The 24,190-nt window shown below is 39.5% G+C and overlaps 1 protein-coding gene across 2 annotated transcripts in view; it reads right to left on the reverse strand.

The window, feature by feature from the left end:
- Positions 1-24,190, reverse strand: part of KrT95D (phosphofurin acidic cluster sorting protein KrT95D) — a 1,059,178-nt gene that overhangs the window by 819,945 nt on the left and 215,043 nt on the right. The gene's annotated exons all lie outside the window — the stretch shown is intronic.

Genomic DNA, 24,190 nt, shown 5'->3' on the forward strand with positions numbered 1-24,190 from the left:
AACTTAAACATACAGAAACTGCATAAATTATAAAAATATATATTTTTAATAAGTAATTCTTGTCTTAGTTACTGATTAATTAAACATTTTCTTATGCTATTGCTGGTGCCACTACTATTATTACTAATACTATTCCTGCTACTGCTGCAATTTTTTTTTTTACTTCATACAGCAGTTTAACCTACAGATTGGATTAAAAAGCAGACATATTAATTCTTTTATTAACCGTGGTTATGAATGTTCACATTCAGAGTTCCTATGAATATGACACAAGTCTGAACACAGTACCTATGTCTAACAGCAAGGGTTGTCAGGTATCCCAATTTAGGCGGGATTCTCCCAATTTACTGGCTCAGTCCCGATTAAATGGAGTCGGGATTGACAAAAATCCCGATTTTACAGATATTAGCCTTGAACATATTTAAACAAATTAGTCTGTATTTCCTATTATTCGATATTTTTATTTATGTATTGACTCAAATGGTAACATTGTAAACACAGAGATAACCTGCTGATATTAGTAAGTCTATGAGGTAGCCCTGCTGATTGCCGTAAGGCAACTAAACTTGCAAAATAATACTTCTTCTAGTTCTACCGCACTGTTGATTACTATTCCTTTCCGGTCTCTAGTCGCTGTTCTCGCAATTAGTAAACATTGTGTATTTCAAGTGCGTTGACTGGCAAGAAAGATAGCGTTTTGATATCGTACTTTACACTAATAACAGAGACATACAATTGCTACGTTTTATAGTTTAGTGAATTATATTTAAACATGGATTCATCGTCAGTTAGTGAAATTGTTGCAGTACCGGTTCCAAAATTAATTTATTAGCAAATTGTTAAAACATAGGCTATTCGCAGTTAGTAAAAGAAAAAATTATCATAGTGTTCACTGTACTGTGTGTCCTTCGTATTTTAGTGTTTCTCACGGAAGCGAATAGGCCTATTACATTAAAAAGCAAGTGAACATTGTGCAGAAAACTGCTATAGCCTAAATCTTATGATAGGCTAAATTGTTGGCAAGTCTAATGCCTTGAGTTAGCTTCTGATATCCCGACTTCCCTCGCAGAAAACATGCAACTCTGCTGACAGTAGAGACACGGTATTAAAGGTATCGCAAAGGAAGTATTGTTCCTTTAAACAAAAACATTTAGCTTTCGGATACGCAATACAACACCTATTCAAATAGCGGTTTCGAAATCCCGAGCGTTTTCTATCTAACAAATGGCGGCTTTCTGCTGCTTCAATTTGGGAACATATTTCTCACTTCTCCGCTACGGCGTGCTGGGGCTCGGGTGAAACCGGCCACTAATGTAATACATTTTGTGCGCGTAAAGTAAGAAATGTCCCGCGCTGTGGCGTCGTGGTCTAAGCCGTCTGGCATCCTGCCTAGGACTCGCGTTACGGAATGCGCGCTGGTTCGAGTCCTCGTGGGGGAAGAACTTTTCTCATGAAATTTCGGCCACCCAGCATCGTGATGCCCTTGGGGAGCTACGATAGCTAGCAAAATCCGGTTACGAAAGCCAACTATAACGGCTGGGGGGGGGATTATCGTGCTAACCACACGATACATCAATTCTGGTTCTATGATCGTCCACCTCTGTTTCGGCATGTAAACGTGAGGTCAGCAGCCGGCTGATCAGTCTGGGCCCTTCGATGGCTGTGGCGCCAAGGATAATTAATAGAAATTATAATTGAAAAATATGTAACATGAATTAATTAAATATGTGATTCATGTGGAGAAAGTCATTTTTAAGCATTTATTAGAACAAATTATTACATCTAATACCTGAATAAACTTGTATCCTTGATTAGTCAAGCGGTTCTGCTAGTAAATATAAGCCTAACGAAATATGCCCTTGAAATTATTTTCCTTTCGCCTGAAACGTGTATTATAGATTTGTGGTTACATCCTTATTCCGGGGAGGTTTCCAGTTATAAACGGGGAAAGGAACTGGCCATACTACTCTATTATCTTCTGGCTTAGTTGCCTCATTAGTGATGTCTTATGGTTGTCACTTGTGATGTTCCAACCAGTTTTCGGACTGCTTACTAAGCATGCATACATTAAGTTATAAAGATATAATGAAGGCATTAACTTTGAAAAAAGATATTATTAAAAGAAAAAGGTAACTCGGCTATTCAAACAAAATGGAAAACTGCCACTGATGAGAACATATCTGACATTAGCATGGCACTGTTTTGAGGCCTTGAAACGTTCGGAATACTTAGCGAACTACAGCTTGTGCATACGACCGACACATCGGCGACACGCAGCGGCGCTACTCTGTACCTATTACTTGCCAATGTAACCCCTACGTTATGCTAATGCAAACCAACATTTACAGCATGTGATCAAACTACTCATTTGTCGCGCTGTATAATAGGACAAGGCTTTCAACTGTACAAAACGACTATTTCTTAATATAGGTCTATACCTGTCTTCGGACAGTTGACACAACAACAACAACATCCCACATTGTATAATCAGGAAGCGATGCTTCAAGAATTTTAATCTGATAATATGTATGTGCTCAGATTTTATATGTACAAAGATCGTAGCGTCGAGTTCTATTTGATCACAAACTTGTTAAGCGTGGAAATATTATTTGCCTAGCACTCACAAACACACTAATTATGGTCATGTAACACGTATGGGAGAATCCAGAAATGCATATAGAGTGTTACTTTGTAGGCTGGAGGGAAAAAGACCTTTGGGAAGGCCGAGACGTAGATGGGAGGATAATATTAAAATGAATTTGGAAGAGCTGGGATGTGATGGTAGAGACTGAATTAAATCTTTCTCAGGATAGAGACCGATGGTGAGCAAATGTGAGGGCGGCAATGAACCTCCGGGTTCTCTAAAAGCCCCAAGCAAGTATGAGTAAGTGATCATTCGGATTTACATTCTGTTCGTGACTTGAATCCCTACTTTTACCTTCCCAGTTATCCTTGTTTTGTAATAATTACATTGGGTTTACTGAATTTTCTTATGTTCCATTTAGTACAAAACGGATTTATAGGAACTGCCACCGAACACGAGCTTGCTCTGACGTGTGTGTGTGTGTGTGTGTGTGTGTGTGTGTGTGCGTGCGTGCTTCCTCCATTATAGTATGTATTTATTTTATATTGTATGTAGCAATAAATGCTAATACTGTGCCAGGACATTCTGGTACATATACAGGAAAGTGACGGTGATTTCATCCTTCGAATCGATAATCCGTCCGTTACCACAGAATGTTCGGTTAAGATAATATTCGTAAGTGTACACACAGAATTAAAGATTGCTGAATTTTTTTACTAACGCCGCGGGTGTTGACGTGTAGCCATTTGCGCCTCTGCCTACTTTTGATTATACAGAATCCTGTTCTGAGCTTAGGGCAACCATTAGGTCGGATTCTGATAGCTCCTGTATTTTTGTTGTTGTTGTTTACTTGGTTATTTAACGACAATGTGTCAACTACTGTACTATTTAGCGTCGATGGGGTTGGTGATAGCGAGATGGTATTTGGCGAGATGAGGCCGAGGATTCGCCATATATTATCTTACATTCGCCTTAGGTTGCAGAAAACCTCGGAAAAACCCAGCCAGGTAATCAGCCCAAGCAGGAATCTAACGAACGCCCGAGCCCAAGCGCCTCAGCTGACTGAGCTACGCTGGTGACTAGAGTCCTCGTATTATGATGGCATAGGAATTAGACAGGATGAATGAAGATGAAGATGATGATGGTGGCGAAATGAACCCAGGGTCCCGCGCCGAAAATTACTCGACATTTGTTGTAGAGTTAAGGGAAAACGCCGAAAAAACGTCAACCTGGCAGCTTATCCAAACTAGGATTCGATCCTGGGCTCGCTAGTTTCATAGTCAAATACCCTGATCACTAATCCAAAGCGATGGACAGATTCTTGAACATCTCAAGCGACATCCACCAGTTGTAACTGGAAATGTTTCGTTTATGTAAATGTTCTTCACCAGTCTAATTCATTTTTATTTATTTATGGACACCCCTCAGCACAGTTGGCGCGCGTAGTTACTGGCATATAATCATGCATTGTAACGTTCTAAAACTGTTACCATAAATCGAAATTGAAGTTGAGAGCGAGTTGTGTAACAACATTACACAAGCCCACAGAAGTGCGGCGCCTCGTTGGCACAAACACATTCTTTTAAATGCAATTATTATTAGTAATAAGGGACATTTGCCAGAATGGCATCTTTGTCCAACGAGATTTTAATTTGTTTTAATGCACTATTCTTGCTTGTCTGTAAAGCTCGATTATTTTATAGATTATATATAAAGCATGTCCACGTATCTGTCTTATTTCAATAGTTCACCCTTTACACCTTCAAAATGTTAATTCCCTTTCCTGTATTCGTCTATTAAATGAAGCGAAAGTTATTTGACTACTTGTTCCTTATGACGGGGAATGAGTTTCGTTTGCAAAGGAGCAATATTATTATCCTACGTAGTGCAAGTGGACAACTTCAGATACTTGGTTGGGATGTAGCCCTACAATACGCAGTAACATGAGCTGCTGCCAGGAAGTCAAAAGGAGAATAGCAAAGGCAAAGGATGCTTTTAATAGAAAAAGGAGCATCTTCTGCAGACATCTGGAGAAAGAACTAAGGAAGAGACAAGTGAAATGCTTTGTGTGGAGTGTAGCATTGTATGGGGCAGAAACATGGACATTACGACGAAGTGAAGAGAAGCGAATAGAAGCATTTGAAAAGTGGATATGGAGAAGAATGGAGCATGTGAAGTGGACATACAGAACAAGAAACGAAGCAGTGTTGGAAAGAGTGAGTGAAGAAAGGATGATCCTGAAACTGATCAGAATGAGGAAAAGGAATTGGCTGAGTAACTAGTTGAGAAGAAACTGCCTACTGAAGGATGCACTGGAGGGAATGGTGAATGGGAGAAGAGTTCGGGGCAGATGAAGATATCAGATGATAGACAATATTAAGATATATGGATCGTATAAAAAGACAAATAGGAAGGCATAAAATAGGAAAAACTGGAGAATGCAGGGTTTGCAATGAAAGACCTGCCCTTGGGCAGAACACAATGAATGAATGCAAACACGTAATCCGTAGCACGCTACTATACGGTAGCGTGCGAAAAGTATTTTTAATAATGACTTTCAACTGCGTGTATCTGTTGTTAATTGTTTATCCCACAAGATGTCACTGACCAACAAAGCGGTTTAAATAATAGCTGGCGTACTTTTAAAAATGTTATGTTTTATTTAACAACGCTCGCAACTACCGAGGTTATATCAGCGTCGCCGCAGAAGTTCTTTTATATGCCAGTAAATTTACTGACATGAGTCTGTCGCATTTAAGCACACTTAGGAGAGAGTAGCCATCGATGAACCGTTGCTTTCAATGGCTCGTTGGCATATTCTTGGTCATATTGACTGCGTATACGTGAAACGTCATTTCAAGGTTCCCCCTCATGTATGTCACTCCTGAGTTGTCTTTGGTAGCGGCAACAAACACGTGGGCTGAACAAGAAGCTCAGTTACGTTTTTGTTATTTTTATTGTAATTAGTAACTTTAAGTACAGAGCACATTGGCTAAATGACATTAAGTTATAAAATTATATACAGGGTGATTCAGACCACTCGTAACAGTCATTTATTTCGGAAACTAATGCATTAAAATTTCCGAGAAGAAAATATTTATTACTAAACCGCATGTGAACTTTCACTTGAGCTTAATTTCATCAATCAGCTCTAACAGGAAGTAAGGTCAGTGGCGTATCACTTTAAAATTTCAAATGGGAGTAGGGGTCAAATAGGGTACCATTTGATACAGCTCTTCAAAACAAACAACTTTCATAGGAAACGTTTTTATTAATTCCTATTCTTTCAATGAGAAAACGTACGAAAGGGTAATAGGTGAATCGGACCACACGTAAGTAATTTATTTCGGAATCTAGTGCATTAAAATTTTCGAGACTAAACCTCATGTGAACTTTCACTTGAGCTTGATTTCATTAATCAGCTCTAACAGGAAGTAGGGTCAGTGGCGTATCACTTTAAAATTTCAAATGGGAGTCCGGGTCAATTCAGGTACCATTTGATAGAGCTCTTCAAAACAAACAACCTTCATAGGAAACGTTTTTACAAATTCCTACTCTTTCAATGAGAAAACGTACAAAAAGGTAATGCCATCAATATTGAGAAATGTTGAAAGACGAAAATGTAAACAAGACAATTAATTTGACATTTTACTGAAAGACTGGATAATTCCATTAATTTTTATAAATGTTCAAACTCTCTGCCGTTCTGAGCAGCACACACCCGTACTCTTCTTCTAACACTGTCAGTGACTCGTAACACTTCGGCGTGGTCAAATGACTGGCAGGTCTCCCGAATTCGCTGTTTTATGTCATCTCTTATTGTGGGACAGTCTTGATAAACGATATTTTAACCGTTACCAAGAAAAGAAATCCAAAGTATTCAAGTCAGGAGATAGTGCTGGCCATGCCACAGAACCGCATCTCCCAATCCATCGCCCAGCGAAGAGCTGATTGGCTGTATCACGTGCCACCAAAGAGAAATGAGTTGGGCAACCATCCTGTTGAAGCCACATTACTACTCGTGTTGTCAGTGGTACGTCCTCCAAAAGTTGGTTGAGGATGTTCTTCAGGAAGTCAGCACACATGACACCATTCAGAGCACCTTCAAAGAAATAAGGTCCAATCATTCGGTGTCCGAAGATGTCACACTAGACATTGACACACTACCTTCGCTTGTTGTCCACTTCTCTCAGCCAGAGAGGACTGACTTGAGACCAGTAGTGACCATTATGGATATTGACATCGCCATTTCTCTTGAATGTCGCTTAGTCTGTGCAAAGAATACAACGATGAAACCGACAGATTTTACCTGACAATTAACTCTATTTTTGGGGACGGTTAGAAAACATCGTTTATCAAGACTGTCCCACAATAAGAGATGACATAAAACAGCGAATCCGGGAGACCTGCCAGTCATTTGACCACGCCGAAGTGTTACGAGTCACTGACAGTGTTAGAAGAAGAGTACGGGTGTGTGCTGCTCAGAACGGCAGAGAGTTTGAACATTTATAAAAATTAATGGAATTGTCCAGTCTTTCAGTAAAATGTCAACATTAAATGTCTTGTTTACATTTTCGTCTTTTAACATTTCTCAATACTGATGGCATTATCTTTTTGTGCGTTTTCTCATTGAAAGAGTAGGAATTGGTAAAAACGTTTCCTATGAAAGTTGTTTGTTTTGAAGACCTCTATCAATTTCCATTTGAAATTTTAAAGTGATACGCCACTGACCCTACTTCCTGTTAGGGCTGATTAATGAAATCAAGCTCAAGTGAAAGTTCACATGTGGTTTAGTCTCGAAAATTTTAATTCACTAGATTCCGAAATAAATTACTTACGTGTGGTCCGAATCACCTATTGCCCTTTCGTATGTTTTCTCATTGAAAGAATAGAAATTAATAAAAACGTTTCCTATGAAAGTTGTTTGTTTTGAAGAGCTGTATCAAATGGTACCCTATTTGACCCCTACTCCCATTTGAAATTTTAAAGTGATACGCCACTGACCCTACTTCCTGTTAAGAGCTGATTGATGAAATTAAGCTCAAGTGAAAGTTCACATGTGGTTTAGTAATAAATATTTTTTATCGGAAATTTTAATGCATTAGTCTCCGAAATAAATTACTGTTGCGGGTGGTCTGAATCACCCTGTATATAATATAGCTGGAAGCAGTGTTCTATCTGCTTCCTTTTTAACTGTACACTCATAAATTGTGTATAAACCTATTAATCTTGAAGTGTGATTAGAAAATGACGTAGTCGTTATGGATGGACCAGCTAGAGTTCCCATGAATGGACTGCATTTTCAAATGAATCATTCATGGAAACCAATTCCCTTCAGGAAGCAATCAAAATCAAGACTTCTGGTTTTGTTTTATGTGTGAAGAAACCATCGACGAAAATATGATTCAGTGTATGTCTTACAGGAAATGGGTACATGAAACTTGTTCAAATGTTAGGCGGAGTCAAACTTTGTGTGGCATGTGTGTCTTGAAAAGGAAGACTATTTTTATCTACAGTACAACAATAATCTCAGATTCCAGAAAATAATGTTATATGTACAGTTGTCAAAAGAAAAAGTGGCCGCTCTTCTGAAACAAAGTTCCCTTCGGGTATCTTCGCTACATTTCGGAGACAGGCGATGTTACATGTTGTTGGACCACGTTGCCTGATATCTACAGTTATAATTGAAGTATTTTGTGTGTTATTCGATAGCGTAATGGTAGCGTTCAGGCCTCTTATTCGAGAGATCCTGCGTTCGACTACAATCTCGTGCTTTTTATGTCCTTTTTTGTTCTATTTTTGAGAGAGACAAACTATACATAATGGCTCCTTTCTCTTTTACAATTATTTTAGTAATTAACATCAGGTTCATTAATATATTATGCCATGACTTTATCATTATGATAGTGTGGCTGCAAATGGAAAGAAAAAAGATTCTATTCTCAATAAAAATACCTTTCGTGGCATAAACAAAACAAATATATTGGCGTCGGCCTTAAAACATTCAAACAATTAAGCGTTCAAAAAACAAAACAAAAAGCCACAATTCAATATTTAGTCTATCTCCTCTTATCTCGATCATCTTGCAGTCGAGTGGGCATGGAATTGACTAGTCTTTGCAAATAGCGACTGTTCTTAGACACGATATTCCAGGCATTCTGAACATACATACATAAGTGTTCTGTCTATGGGCAGGTCTTTCATTTCAAACCCAGCAATCTCCAATCTTTTCTATTTTCTGCCTTCCTCTTAGTCTCCGCATATGATCCACATATCCTAATGTCGTCTATTATTCTTTTCAACCAGAGACCCAACCAATCCCTTTTTCTCTTCCTAATCAGTTTCAGCATCATTCTTTCTTCACTCACTTGTTCAAACACAATTTTATTTCTTATTCTGTCTGTCCACTTCACACGCACCGTTCTTCTCCACATCCACATTTCAAATGCTTCAATTCGTTTCTCTTCATTTCGTCGTAATGCCCATGTTCCTTCCCCATACAATGCCACACTCCACACAAAGCACTTCACTAGTCTCTTCCTTAGTTCTTTTTCCAGAGATCCGCAGAAGATCCTTCTTCTATTAAAAGCTTCCTTTGTTCATGTTTGCAGTTTTTCTTGGGAAGGATAGGCCTAAATACGGTAACATCCCGTTGCTTTCCGCACACCACTATCTCTTTCGCATCTTATTAAATTCCAGGGGGCCCAAGCGTGGAGATGAGGAGAGTGGATTTGACTAATTGGGCCCTCCGGACTTCACCGAAAGTTAAGTATTAAAATATTAAGGGTTAAATATTAATTCTATCAGGATGTTTGACCCGATCAGAGACCGGGAAATCTCAATTAGCCTTTGCCCCCCGCATCCTGGACTAGCTTCTACGAATCATCAGAAAATCTTAGAGTGTGATTGGGCGAATTTTTCCGAAAATGTTTCCACACTTTTGCCCTCGTAGCTCAGCGGACGAACGTCGAAATTTAGATGTCAACGTCTCAGGTTCAATTCCTCGTTACTCCTTTTCATTTTATTGTGGTTCAAGATAGTATAATGCAATAATACAACAAGAAAACTAATACCAGTATTATGCAACTGGATTTTTCCAAACCTTATATTAAATTTATGTTATTTATATCGCTAAAGAACGATTACAATATAAATAACTTGAATATTATTTAACTTATACAGTATCACTAAAGAACGATAACAGAATATAAATGATAAATATCGGTTTGTTTAATTAATATAAGATATTATATAATACGTATTTAATTATCTAAATAAAATAACCTATTTTACGAAGAAAGATAGTTATTTGTGTTATAATAATTACTTACATAAAATATAGATTATTTATATTGCGAAAGAACAATAACAATATAAATAACTTGAATATTGTTTTATAATGCTAATGAAGGAAAACAGAATATAAATGATAACTTGAATATTATTTATATCGCTAAAGAATGATAACAATATAAAAAAACGTGAATATTATTCATATCGGAATTTCACAGATTTATTACAGATGTATTTAAGAAATTGTAGAAGAATAGTAATTAGTAACAGTGTCCTATTTATTCTTCTTGGAGCCAAATTTGTAACTTTTAAAAGTGTGGTTACTAATGTTGAAGTGTATGTGTTGTAACGGATGCTTGATTTGTTATGTATGTGAGTCAGTTATGGGATGCTTGATGTCGTCGCAATGTCGTAATTATAGTTTGATTGTGTTTGTGTGACTATTGTGTATTAATTTATGATGTATGGTACGGTAAGCTGCATATTTGTGTTATAGAAGTGTTACGTATGTGTGTTATTAATGTTTTTGTATGTTTCAAATTGATACCTGATATTTGTTTTGCAATCGCAATGCCTAATTTACGGATTGTTTATGTTTTGTTTACATCGCGTAAGCTAATTTAATTTTCTTTTCCATTTCTCTTTATGCTTATCTTTTTTGTGTATGAAACTATAGCCCTAACATACATATGTAAAATAGGGCTAACCCCCATTGGAGATACAATAATAATAATTATTATTCATATCGTTATAAAACGGTAGGCCTAACAGAATACAAATGATGACTTGAATTTTATTCATATCTCTAAAGAACGATAACAAAATATAAATAACGTGATATCCATAAAGAACGATTAAAAAATAAAACGAAAACTTGAAGAGGGCCAGAACCCACAACCTTCGAATCATTAAACAAGCACTCTACCGCTGGTCTACGAGGCGCAGATATGGAACGCTTTCATAGTTACGGAACTGCTTATACAAGCACATGCATCATGTAACATCGCCGCGACCCGAAGTGGACTTTGAAAATATTCGCTGTTCACGAGTGCGGCCAATTTTTTTTTTTTTTGACAGCTGTACAATCACATCATTGCGTTGCTATCTTATAATTTAAAGTTATATGCTAACATTTTTAACTACTGTATTGGCTAATTTGAAGCAGCCTAAAACTTTAAAATATTGAAATGACAAGGACTGTGTTTTTCATGATTTTCAGTATCAAAATACGATTACAACTGGATTAAAAGTAACCTTCAACATCTATTAATCGAATTTATGATTCTTCATTGCTATAATTTCTCATTTGTTTACATTATTTTGAGATATTTTTTAAATTTTGTTTTGGTCCATTAATGGGAACATGATGGTCCATTCCTAGAACCTTGTCGCCTTCATTGAACCAACAGGCGAATTTTAAATGAGCTAATCTTTAAACAGATATAAATAGGATGTAGCTCTGAAACTTCATTTTATCATTCCTTATTAATAATGTAATTGTTCAAGCCTATGAACGGAATTTTAAGGCACTGCCTTTGTTAGATAAAATAAGAAATCGTTTGGAGGTCCACGGATGGCTACTTTACCCTAAATGCCATCGACCTAGTCCGGGATCGAACCCGCAACCTCGGGCATTGAAAGTCAGCGCTATACCAACTGCGCGAACCAGGCCGACTGATGTACTTTTAAATGTGACTTTTTTTTATTAAGAAATGTATAGATATTGAATAAACTGCTTCAACAATTATACTGGTAACTACCAAGAAACAATTAAGAATTACATGGAAATATAAAAAATAGAGAGTACCCGGGTTTGAACCGGGAATCTCTCAAACTGCAGTCAAATGTTCCACCACTGAGTCATACTACAGCCTAAAGACTCTTTATTACAATGATGGAGAATTCGGCTGTGAGGAAGTTGGGGGAACTGACTCTCTACAAGCACGGATGAAAGGCAATATCTAAAAAAAAGTATATGACACATGTTAAAAAATTTTATTTTGTTCGTAGAGTTGCTCCAATTTGCCTATGGTCTCGTTTCACTAACATTCCTACTCATGAAATGAAATTCAATTTTTAAAACTCATTATAAATAAACAGCTATTATCTGAAATATTTACCTCACTCTAAATGCATAAATTCTGACTTCTCTCAAAAAATTTTGAGCGGATTTAATGAAAATTTCCTTAGAGATTATACGAAATTCAATACGCCTGAATATGACAAACGTTTACACATCTAAAGCTCTTTCAAAAGCCATTGAACACTAAAAACCGAGATGATTAATGCAAGCTATAAGCAACATTTTTATCGGTCATTCAATGTCAAGCAATTTATATTTTCTTAATATTAACTACACTTCAAACACACGACAAATTTTATAGGAACACGTTCAGTAGCTAATCAGCCACTGGGTCCAAGGTAGGTTCAAACCCCACAAGGACGATAAAATACGTAGCGCGGCTTCTTCGTGAGGAACGTGGATGACTCGTGTCGTAGATTTATGACGCGTAAAGGGCTCTGTCCCCGAGGCTCTACTGGGGAGTGGATTCGAATTACTCTCAGGATGATTGCTTGGTTAGGTAATATAGAGGTTTTCCCCAACTGTAAGGGAAATGTCAGATAATGTCTTGGCAAGTACGCGAGTCATTTCTCCAAATATTATTTCGCTATCACCAATTCCATTGATGCTAAATAGTCTAGCGTAGTTGATACAACGGTGCGCTAAATAAACGATAAAAACAAGATCCATCGAATGCTGTGATGTTCAGCAGAAATGTTAACGCCTCTCACTTGAAGGAGGTGTGTTTGATCACCGGCATATCCAGTGACATTTATGGTGAACACAGCGGCAATTACATCAATTTTGCGGGAGGGATGCTCCATTTTTCGTGTGTAAATTTAATTCCACAAATTGTTACATTATTGCCAGTTCATCATCTATATGCAAACAGAAAAGGATCTCAGTGTTGTAGACACTCTTTACTTATTAATCAGAGATAGTGTGTTAAAATAAAAATAAAGTATCCGTGACAGAACATAGGGAAATATAAAAGATAGTTAATATTTTTAAATGACTACATATGAACATACGAGCAATAAACTCTTACTAACGAGGGGAAAAAAAACGAAAATAAGGATCACGATGTTTTTCACAAATGAATGAGATCGCTTGATGCGCGATGTAAGTAACCCACTTCAGTAAGATGGCTTAGGTTAGCTTGGTCTTGTCCATTGTGCGCCCTATATATGCGATGATTGTTTTAACTCCGACAGGTGGCCTGGATGACATTTGTAATATCATCCTGACAGAATAGCTTCTCTCACACCTTACAGAGCCAGGTCTCAATAGCCTTTGCACGCGTCAGGGTCCGGAGTCCCAAATCCTTCCTAGGTATATCAGCATCGGAAACCAGTACCATCTCAAAGACTCCACCACAGCCTATTTAACTATTCGATATGATACATGAAATGAGGGGAAAGTGGAAACTGTTGGTAGAATGATAGAAGGAAGCGGAAACACCACGAGAAAACTCTTTGCAACGTCCGCTTTGCCCACCAAAAATTCCATTACGACCGGGCTTGGAATCTAACCTGGTCATCCTAGATGAAAGACCAACGAGCTAGAGCCAAAGGCGTAACTACAGTAAGATCTGTAAGCTAAAGCAATAATAAACGTGCCTGTGGTTCATTATCTGCAAACTCTAAACACTTAAATGAGCAATTTACTACTTTCATGAAGGTCTTGTATCCGCGAATAAAGCTCCAATGTTTACACACCGTGCTGTCTGGCGGTTTCGCGTTCGGAAAGCTCGGTTTTCGATACGCGACGTCCTTAGTCCCTCGAATGAAATTTAGATCAGCGGTCATCAGCACAGTGCACCCTCGGGCTAGCGTCTTTTACCCGCGGATAAGATATTGCACTATGGTGCATTCGTGGCTGCTGGCGAGTATGCTTTCTCCCTTTTCCTGCTGCTCGACGGGGCATATTACGACGCACTGCGTAACTTTTTCACCCATTCCAGCGAGTGCTGACGATCACTAATCTAGATCAATAGTTTAAAATAAACCACGATGCGAATCTCCGGCTACGGATGCACACGTATTCTTAAATAAGTAAATAATTACACAATGCATAACCATAGAAATCTGAAATCGCAGGCCTACACGTTTTCTCTTAAGGGTAGAACTGTTAACAATATTTTCGCGTATAAATATGTTGTTGTTTAGTCAACTGTCCGAAGACAGAACTGAACTCACAATTGATACCAACAAGGCAAGTAGGCCAGGAGATAATGGGATAGGGTGGCCAATTTCTTTCCCCCTCCATTTCATATATCACCGATCAGTCATATATTACACTAAACAGAATTCAGATGCATACAAACAATTGTTCTTCCTCTAACACATACTGTCAAGTGAAATTTACTGTCTGATAATAGATGTAGGCCTACATATCAGTCAGAACCTCAATCAGAGGCACATAAATATAAATATATAAAATATATTTTTCCTCTGTTTCTGCCAAACGCAGACTACTGCCATTTGCATCGTGTAATAAACGAATATTTGGTGAGGTGTGAGCTGGCCACAGAAACAAACTATCTTTCATTATTTTAATACAGGAATTGCAGAAATAAAGAGTACTAAGAAGAACTATTGTTCTAAATTCAAGAACCATTTACTCAGAAACTACTTAAGATAGAGGCTTGAAATTTTGAATGTTAATGTAAACTATATAGTTCTTCAAAATGAATGGACTACTACTATTTTAAGTTATTGTGACAGCCAAGTCGAGGCTCGATCACGCGTCCCGCAGAGGGCGAGGCGCACGAGAAAACGCGGCGAAGAAGGCTGCAGCCGCTAGGGTCTGGAGGGGCGCGACGTAAGAGGAGCGACGGCACTCTAGTCCGCGGCAGAGAGGGGGCAGTAAAGCAGCTGGTGACTGAGGAGAGAAATCCAGAGAATTCGAGAGTGCCATCTTCTGGAAATTTCGAGCAATCGTACTTATTCGTAACTATGGTGTGGTTATAAATTACGACACGCGAGTGAACTTGAGCAGTGTTGTATAGTCGGTGAACAGCAAGCCAGGCAGTCTTGTGTAGCAGTGAACCCAGCTTCGAGACCGGAGTTCGACTAGAGTGTGTCCACAGCTGTGTGAGCGTCCGAAGTCCTGAGTTCGAGTGCAGTGGACCGCAGTTGGGGGACCTGAGTTCGAGGTTCAGTGGACTGTCTCTGAAGGTCTGGTGTTCGAGATACTCTGAACTCGAGTGACTGAGCTAGAAGAACTAGCCAAGGCAAACGAACTGTGAACTGACAGTTCTGATTTATAAATAGTGCTTTGTGAACATTAGTTAAAATTGTTGTTCTCAATAATCCAAGTAAATTGTCATTGTCGTCTGTGGAGTGCAATAACGAATACTGTGTTGCTGTGTGGAGTGCAAATCCCATTGTTGACGGGAGTAGAATTAAATTATAGAAAGTGATTATTATTGTTGAAATAATAAAATTACATTCTTGTTTTCAATAAAAGCTACAACTCCCAATTCGGCTGCTGTCTCGTTTATACTTGTAAAATTCTTGTTTAGGTTGTCAAAATCGGCTTTAAGTTCGTCTTTCACGATGGCGACAATTCCATCTACGTGGGCCGAAACGCTTCCAATTTTGCGTAGTGACGTCATCTTTGACTCCGCTTATGTCGTCTTTCACTCCGCTTATATCGTTCTTCACTTCACTGATGTGCTTGTTCATGTTATCTTTCACTTCACTGATATCGTTCTTCATTTCTGCTTTCACGTCACTTATGTCGTTCTTCACCTCATTGATTTATTTGTTGATTTCTTTGATGGCTTCCAGGATCTGCTGTAGGTTCTCCATTGTGTCAACAATATCCCACTCCTGACACTATGCCTACCTGGGAGGACGCCGCTGCGTCGATATGAGCTACGTACTGCCTCAGGCGAGAGCCTGCCTATCCAAAAAGAGGTTTTCCTGGATCTGACATTGGGAAAGAGGAGATTGGAGATTTGGGTGATCGTCGCCAACATCACTCAAGACGTCATCCTGGGACTCGACGCCATGCGGATCTTCGATGCAACGGTGGACGTCCGGCGCCGTATCCTCCGTTTTGGTCAGGATAAAGTGTTCCTGAGGGACGACGAAGACCAACCCATGGCCAGCAGACTCACCTTGGAGGATCATGTGACAATCCCAGCAGACTGCGAGATGGTGGTGACAGCAAGACTGGACGGACAACCTAAGAGAAACCTGCTCCTCGATTCGCAGACAACTCCGATAGATGGGGTTTATGTGGCCCGAACCAGAAGGTGGTACCGGTCAGGGTCCTGAATGTCACCAATCGGGACAAGGAGGTGCCTAGTGGAACTGTATAAGGTAGCGTCGAGCCGGTGGTGTCTGTGACGTCTCTGGCAGATAACGAGGAGTATCACCGACCACGTCCAGAACTCGACCAATCACTGAAAGAGCTGGCTTGAGAATTGGCAGAGAATGTAAGCAAATGAGGAAGAAGAAAAGTCCACGATCTACTGACGGAATTTAAGGGACGTGTTCAGTCTGTCTGAAAACGACTACGGGAGAACGGAGAAAGTTCAGCACCGCATCGACACCGGAAATGCTCGCCCAATCAGACAACGTCCTCGACGCGTCCCTCTAGCTAAACAGAGGGAGATTGACAGCCAACTGGAGGGCATGAAAGCAAGAGGGGTCATCGAGGAATCCGACAGCCCTTGGTCATCACCTGTTCTGCTGGTGAAGAAGAATGGGGACCTGCGTTTCTGCATGGACTACAGAAGACTGAATGACGTCACCAAGAAGGACTGCTTACCCGTTCCACGAATTGACGACACCTTGGACACCCTGGCCGGAGCAGAGTGGTTCTCGACGTTGGATCTCAATCAGGTGGCGCTAAATCCGGAGGACAAGGAGAAAACTGTATTCTCTACAGGCCAGGGACTATGGCAGTTCTCCGTTATGCCGTTCGGCCTGTGCAACGCCCCGGCTACATTCCAGAGACTAATGGAGTCCGTAATGAGAGGCCTGACATACGACACCTGCTTTGCTGTACCTTGATGACGTCATCGTGGCCGGCAAGACTTTCAGCGAACAGCTGTTGAACCTGAGGAAAGTGTTCGAGAGACTGCGACAAGCCAGGCTGAAGTTGAACCCGAAGAAATGTCATCTGTTCCAGAAGAAGGTCAGCTACCTGGGGCACGTAGTAGGGACCAATGGAGTGGCCACGGACCCGGAGAAGCTACAAGCCGTCAGTGAATGGCCGCGACCGAGGGACAAGCAGGAGCTGCGCCGCTTTCTCGGCCTCTGCACTTATTACAGAAGGTTCGTAGCTGGGTACGCCAACATCGCTAAGCCTCTAAGCTGACCGAGGAGAAACGACAATTCCAATGGACGGACAAGGCGGAGTCATCCTTCCAGTCACTGAAAGAGGCGCTCTGCACTGCTCCGTACTGGGATACCCCATCCCTGGAAGGAAGTTCACGCTAGACACGGACGCCAGCATCGGCGGAGTACTCTCAGGAACAGGACGGGCAAGAGAGGGTGATTGCCTACTACACCCGAACACTATCCAAGGCTGAGAGAAACTACTGTGTAACACGTACAGAACTTCTTGCCATTGTGGAAGCCCTGAAGCATTTCCAGAAGTATTTGTATGGCCAGGAATTCCATCTGAGGACAGACCATTCTGCACTCATCTGGCTATTGGGCTTCAAGAACCTGGAGGGCCAGACCGCCCGTTGGGTTCAACGTCTGCAGGAATACAACTTTACCTCCGAACACCGCCTAGGAAAGAAACATTCCAACGCTGATGCCTTATCACGAAGCCCGTGTCCGAATGACTGCAAATACTGCCTGAAAGTAAAAGACCGAGATGGCGCCCACGCAGTCCGAGCAATTGCCGCTCAGCCGAGCCCAGGATGGGATAACGCCGCCATAACGAGGGAGCAGCTGGAGGACCCAAACATTGGACAGTTACTGCGTGATGTGGAGTCCGGCCACAGACTAGTGTGGGCCGATATCGCCAACCGTAACACCACTTACAAAAGCTACTGGGCCCAGTGGGAATCCTTCACTGTCAAGGACGGTATCCTGAAGAGGATTTGGGAGTCGGGCGATGGAAATACCCCCATTAGAACTCGTCCTGCCCAGGAGCAAGGTGAAGGAAGTGCTGGAGGAGACTCATGCTAGAGTGACTGGAAGCCACCTGGGAGCCAACAAGACGCTGGACAAGTTAAGGCAGAGGTTCTACTGGCTGCATCAGAGAACCGACAGAGAACAGTGGTGCCGAAGGTGCGACACATGTGCAGCCAGTCGCGCACCAAGGACACGCAGCAGGGGAGCCATGCAGCAGTACAACGTGGGAGCTCCTTTTGAGAGGATCGCCATCGACGTTGCTGGTCCGTTCCCGGTCACGGATCGTGGGAATCGCTACCTGCTAGTCGCAATGGATTACTTCACAAAATGGCCAGAGGTGTACGCGATTCCCAACCAAGAGGCTTCGACGGTGGCAGACGCGTTGCTTCACATCTTCATCTGCCGATTCGGGGTGCCCCGGGAATTGCATAGCGATCAGGGGCGCAACTTCGAATCCAACCTGATGAGAGAATTGCTCGAGCGTCTGGGGGTGCATAAAACCAGGATCACTCCCCTCCACCCACAGTCCGACGGCATGGCGGAACGATACATCAAAACCGTGGAGGAGCACTGCGGAAGGTGGTGTCCAACCATCAGCGAGACTGGGATGCCAGAGTTCCACTGTTCCTCTTGGCCTACAGAGCTTCGGTCCACGATACAACAGGGATGACACCGGCAAACATGGTCTTCGGGAGAGAGCTGCGCCTGCCCAGTGATCTGCTGTTTGGCACGCCACCCAGCGCCGACCAGCCAGCGACTGACTACGTGGCGGAACTGACCGAGAAGTTGAATGGAGTCCACCAACTGGCTAGAGAGCACCTCAAGATGGCCAGTGACAGGATTAAAGTGCGCTACGACAGATTAGCCAACTCTGCAGGATTCCAGGAGGGCGACCTGGTGTGGCTGTATCGACCTACCAGGACCAAAGGAAAATCACCAAAGCTGCAGCGTGCCTGGGATGGACCACACCGCGTGGTGACCCGGATCAACGACGTGGTGTACCGCATCCAGCGACAACCCCGAGGGAATATGATGGTAGTGCATCTGGACCGACTAGCGGCCTACCAGGGGACTGCCCGGGACGGCCAGCCCTAAGGGGGGGCAATGTGACAGCCAAGTCGAGGCTCGATCACGCGTCCCGCAGAGGGCGAGGCGCACGAGAAAACGCGGCGAAGAAGGCTGCAGCCGCTAGGGTCTGGAGGGGCGCGACGTAAGAGGAGCGACGGCACTCTAGTCCGCGGCAGAGAGGGGGCAGTAAAGCAGCTGGTGACTGAGGAGAGAAATCCAGAGAATTCGAGAGTGCCATCTTCTGGAAATTTCGAGCAATCGTACTTATTCGTAACTATGGTGTGGTTATAAATTACGACACGCGAGTGAACTTGAGCAGTGTTGTATAGTCGGTGAACAGCAAGCCAGGCAGTCTTGTGTAGCAGTGAACCCAGCTTCGAGACCGGAGTTCGACTAGAGTGTGTCCACAGCTGTGTGAGCGTCCGAAGTCCTGAGTTCGAGTGCAGTGGACCGCAGTTGGGGGACCTGAGTTCGAGGTTCAGTGGACTGTCTCTGAAGGTCTGGTGTTCGAGATACTCTGAACTCGAGTGACTGAGCTAGAAGAACTAGCCAAGGCAAACGAACTGTGAACTGACAGTTCTGATTTATAAATAGTGCTTTGTGAACATTAGTTAAAATTGTTGTTCTCAATAATCCAAGTAAATTGTCATTGTCGTCTGTGGAGTGCAATAACGAATACTGTGTTGCTGTGTGGAGTGCAAATCCCATTGTTGACGGGAGTAGAATTAAATTGTAGAAAGTGATTATTATTGTTGAAATAATAAAGTTACATTCTTGTTTTCAATAAAATCTACAATATTTAAATCAAGTAGTGAACATTTGGAAATACATGTCATATTTTATAACACAAAATACAAGTACGGAGATTTGTCACATTGTGTATGAGTAAGTGAAAAAGTACTATTTTTATTCCACTCATTTTTTTTTTTTTTCAAATAATATGTTTTTGACATGAGGGGAAAGATTGAAAAGTGTGAGATTAAAATGTTTTGTCATAGGTGTTCCTAACTGTCGACAATCGCATTTTTTTTCTTTCCGCCTTACCTATATTAAAACGATGAAAGATAATTTGTTTCTGTTGCGAGCTCACAACTCATCAATATTTATCACACGGTGCAAAGGACATTAGTCGGTGTTTGATAGAAACAGAGGAAAAAATACTTTGTGCGAGATCGTGCGTATTTGCTTGGTTTCCGCACAAAACCAATCCGCGGAAAGTCTAAAATTCCACATTCAGTATTCCCAACCTAATACACATAACAATTTCCCTCTTCTTACCGCTTAATTGATATATTGATTTTGCTGCTTCAGGCTTTTAACATATTATTTTTAGAGACGTTCAATGTAGCAATAAATATAAATTGGAAACTTACCACTGCAATTTCACCTATATTGCACTGTTAATTATTGTGATTTTAATGCAAGAATAGGCAACTCACCTATTCCAGATATTGTTGGCATTTTTGGAGATGATGTTATCAATAGTAAGGGTCAAGAACTTAAACAATTTGCTACTAATAACCATTTCAAAATTACAAATACTTTCTTCAGAAAGCGTGACATAAATAAATATACATGGAGTGAAAGGGGATTAAGATCTATTATTGATTACGTTTTAATTAATGATAAATTGAGACAATTACAGGAAGTACATGTATATAGAGGTTCTGATATTAACTCTGACCATCACTTTGTAATGGCAAGATTTGCATTGTGGACAAAATGGAAGAATAGCAAAGTTAAAGAAAGACCATTGCAAGAAGGCGTATATAAAATATACCTGTTAAACCAGGAACGTAGACGAAATTTATATCAACAAAGGTTGAATCAATATATTCTCAATACACCAACTGATAGCATATTAGAAGCCGAATGGCAGAATATAAAAAATTGTATAAAAAAAGCAGCAAGTGAAGTTTTGGGAAAAGAGAAAAAGTTAAGGAGTAGAAAAGGATTGAGGATATGGAATAGAAATATAGAGGAAGCAATAAAAGAAAAACAGGAGGCTTATTTGCAATGGCTTAAAAAAAAAAAAACAGACTTAGCAAAAGAGAAATATAAGCAAAAAAGAAATAAAGCGAAAACAATTGTTAGAGAAGCACATCAACAATCATGGAATAAATTTATAAGTGAAATTGAAAATGATATACATGGTAATCAAACATTTTCATACAAAGTTTTAAAACATTTAAACAAATCAGAAAAAGATGTGGCAAGAATAAATTTGATACAACAAGATGTGTGGATACAACATTATAAAGAATTGTGGTTTCAAGAAAATGAAGATAATGTAGTAATAGAAAATGAAAATGTGGAAGTTATAGATGTCGATCCCATTACAAAAGAAGAACTAGATGAAGTATTTAAAGAAACAAAAATAGAAAATCTACAGGCCATGACGGAATTAATATGGAATTATTGAAATACGGTGGAATTTTCTTGCATTTGCGACTGCTACATTTAATAAATCAGTGCTGGAGAAATTGTAAAATACCTGAAGCATGGACAACAGCAGAAATAATTCCCCCTATTAAGAAAGGTGACCGAAATAACTGTGAGGACTACAGAGAGATCAGCCTGTTGAACTCAATATATAAGATTTATGCTAAAATTATAAATAAAAGACTTAAAGTTATATCAGAAAATGTTCTAAATGAAGAGCAATGTGGCTTTAGAATTGGACGTTCCACAAGTGACAATGTATTTATATTACAACAGTTGTTTGAAAAACGAAGAGTTCAACCTTCAAACCCATGTGGCCTTTGTCGATTTTGTTAAAGCATTCGACCGAGTAAATAGGAGACTTTTATGGACTATTATGAAAGATGGCGGTTATCCACAACATCTTATAAATACAATAAAGAGTCTATACTGCAACTCAAAAATCATAATAAACACCGGTAGAAATAAAACTCAAGAAATGTTTATAAATAGAGGTGTCAGCAAGGGTGTACATTGTCACCTACTTTGTTTAATATTTATATTAATGATGTAATACAGAAGTGGAAAATTTTAGTAAATCCAGGAATAAAAGTAAATTTTAATACAAATGTGAATATTTTATTATATGCTGACGACGTGGTCATTATTCAAAATAATGAAGATGATCTACAGAGATCTTTGTATTATTTAAATATTATCTCTCAAGAATATGATTTTTATAATTTCTACAGAGAAAACTAAAATTTTAGCATTTTGGGGAAAATCACAAATACGTTCTAAGATTATTTTAGAAGGAAGATCGTTAGAACAAGTTGAAAATTTTAGCTATCCGGGTTGTGACATAAATACAAGAAATAGATCTGAAGATGATGTTAACAAAAAAGTATCAAAATTTCAAATGATGTGCGGCACTATCCATCGGACATTAAAGAATAAAACAAGGAAAGATACCAGAATTAAATTTGATAAAACAATTGCTACTCCTCTTCTTCTGTATGGATCTGAAACTTGGGTAAACACAAAAAGAATTCAAAATAAAATACAAAGTGCTGAAATGACATTTTTAAGGAGAACAAAAGGATGTACAAGATCTGATCGCTTTCGAAATGAAGATATCAGAGAGGAACTACACGTCTTTAGTATGAATGGAAGAATAAAGGAACATAGAGATAGATGGTTCCAACACATAAATAGAATGGAGTACACCAGACTACCAAAAATCTTATTAAATTACAAAGCGACTGGAAGAAGAGACGTAGGACGACCTAAGGGACGATGGAGGGATAAACTGTGAAGCCGGAACAGGCAATATTGCCTACTCCGTGTAGTGAAGATGATGATGATGATGATGATGATGATGATGAATTATTGTTTTTAAATATTTGCAAAAATTAAGTAAACTCTACAACTCCACTAAAGTTACTGCATTCGTGATGCAAGTAACATTAAGGAAGGCGTGAAAAAATCAACAAGATTCCAGACTTATCCTAGACTGGGAGAAAAAAAAGACAGACGTATATCATGGCCTGCTGGAGTATAGTAAACACAGAAAACATTTTAAAGCAACAATGTTGAAGATAGATATTTTTGTTTTGCAAATTTGCCGTCATTGAACAGAAACCAAGATGGAGATTTCATTGCAACTAATTAGAAATTCCTCTTTCAGGTATGTAATAACGATCTTCGCACAAAATAATGTACGATACACGAGCGGTATGTTTTCTTTCAATTCTCGGAAATTAAAAAAGCTCAACTACGTTTCGCTTTTCCAAACTTTTCCTCGAACATGAAAACTTCAACATACCGCTCTTGTAACGCATATTAGGTACTATTATATATTGATATTCATACGCCAAAATACTGTTAACAGCTCTACCCAGTACCCTTAACAAACCCACATTTTACGCAGCAATGAAAGGTGAGTTGCTTGTTTAGCCATGCTCAAGTCATCAAAATGTAACTATATTTACTTTGTCATGACTGAGATTGTAATACATCGACATGATTTTTTTTTATTATATCCTCTTTCTACTCTTTAAATAAGTTCCGACATTGCTGTATTTCTTGAAAAATATTAATAACTTAAGTTTTCATTGATAGCTACAGTACATGCATATATAGTATATATATATATATATATATATATATATATATATATATATATATACATATATTGTTACAATTTTCTCTTTTCCTACATTTCAGATTTCAAAGAAATTTTAACCACATAGACTTAGAAGTAGTAAAAGGCACTTTTGCCAGAAATAATACAGTTCATTTAAATATTATGGTCTTGGGACATATCTGAATTTTTAAATAATTTTAAAACTTATCATTCTCTCATATAATGAAATGTAGGTCAGAATAATTTGAACATATTTCAATACATCAGGTAGGGTATTATTATCATACATCTCGTGAGATAGCCTGAAAATATCATACGTCTACCTGAAATAGTTTTTATACAAAGTGTACTAGTAACTTCGAAAACGTAGATTTTTAAAACAGCGTTTATAGTTAAATGTTTATTATTGGTTATAACAGCGCCAAGATTTGAATAAGCAAATTTTTAAACACAAATTTCCTTCGAATATATAATATATAAATTGTATACAGAATTGTTCAGAAATGAACGCT

Source organism: Periplaneta americana, chromosome 1 (genome assembly GCF_040183065.1).
Source record: "Periplaneta americana isolate PAMFEO1 chromosome 1, P.americana_PAMFEO1_priV1, whole genome shotgun sequence".
Taxonomy (NCBI): domain Eukaryota; kingdom Metazoa; phylum Arthropoda; class Insecta; order Blattodea; family Blattidae; genus Periplaneta; species Periplaneta americana.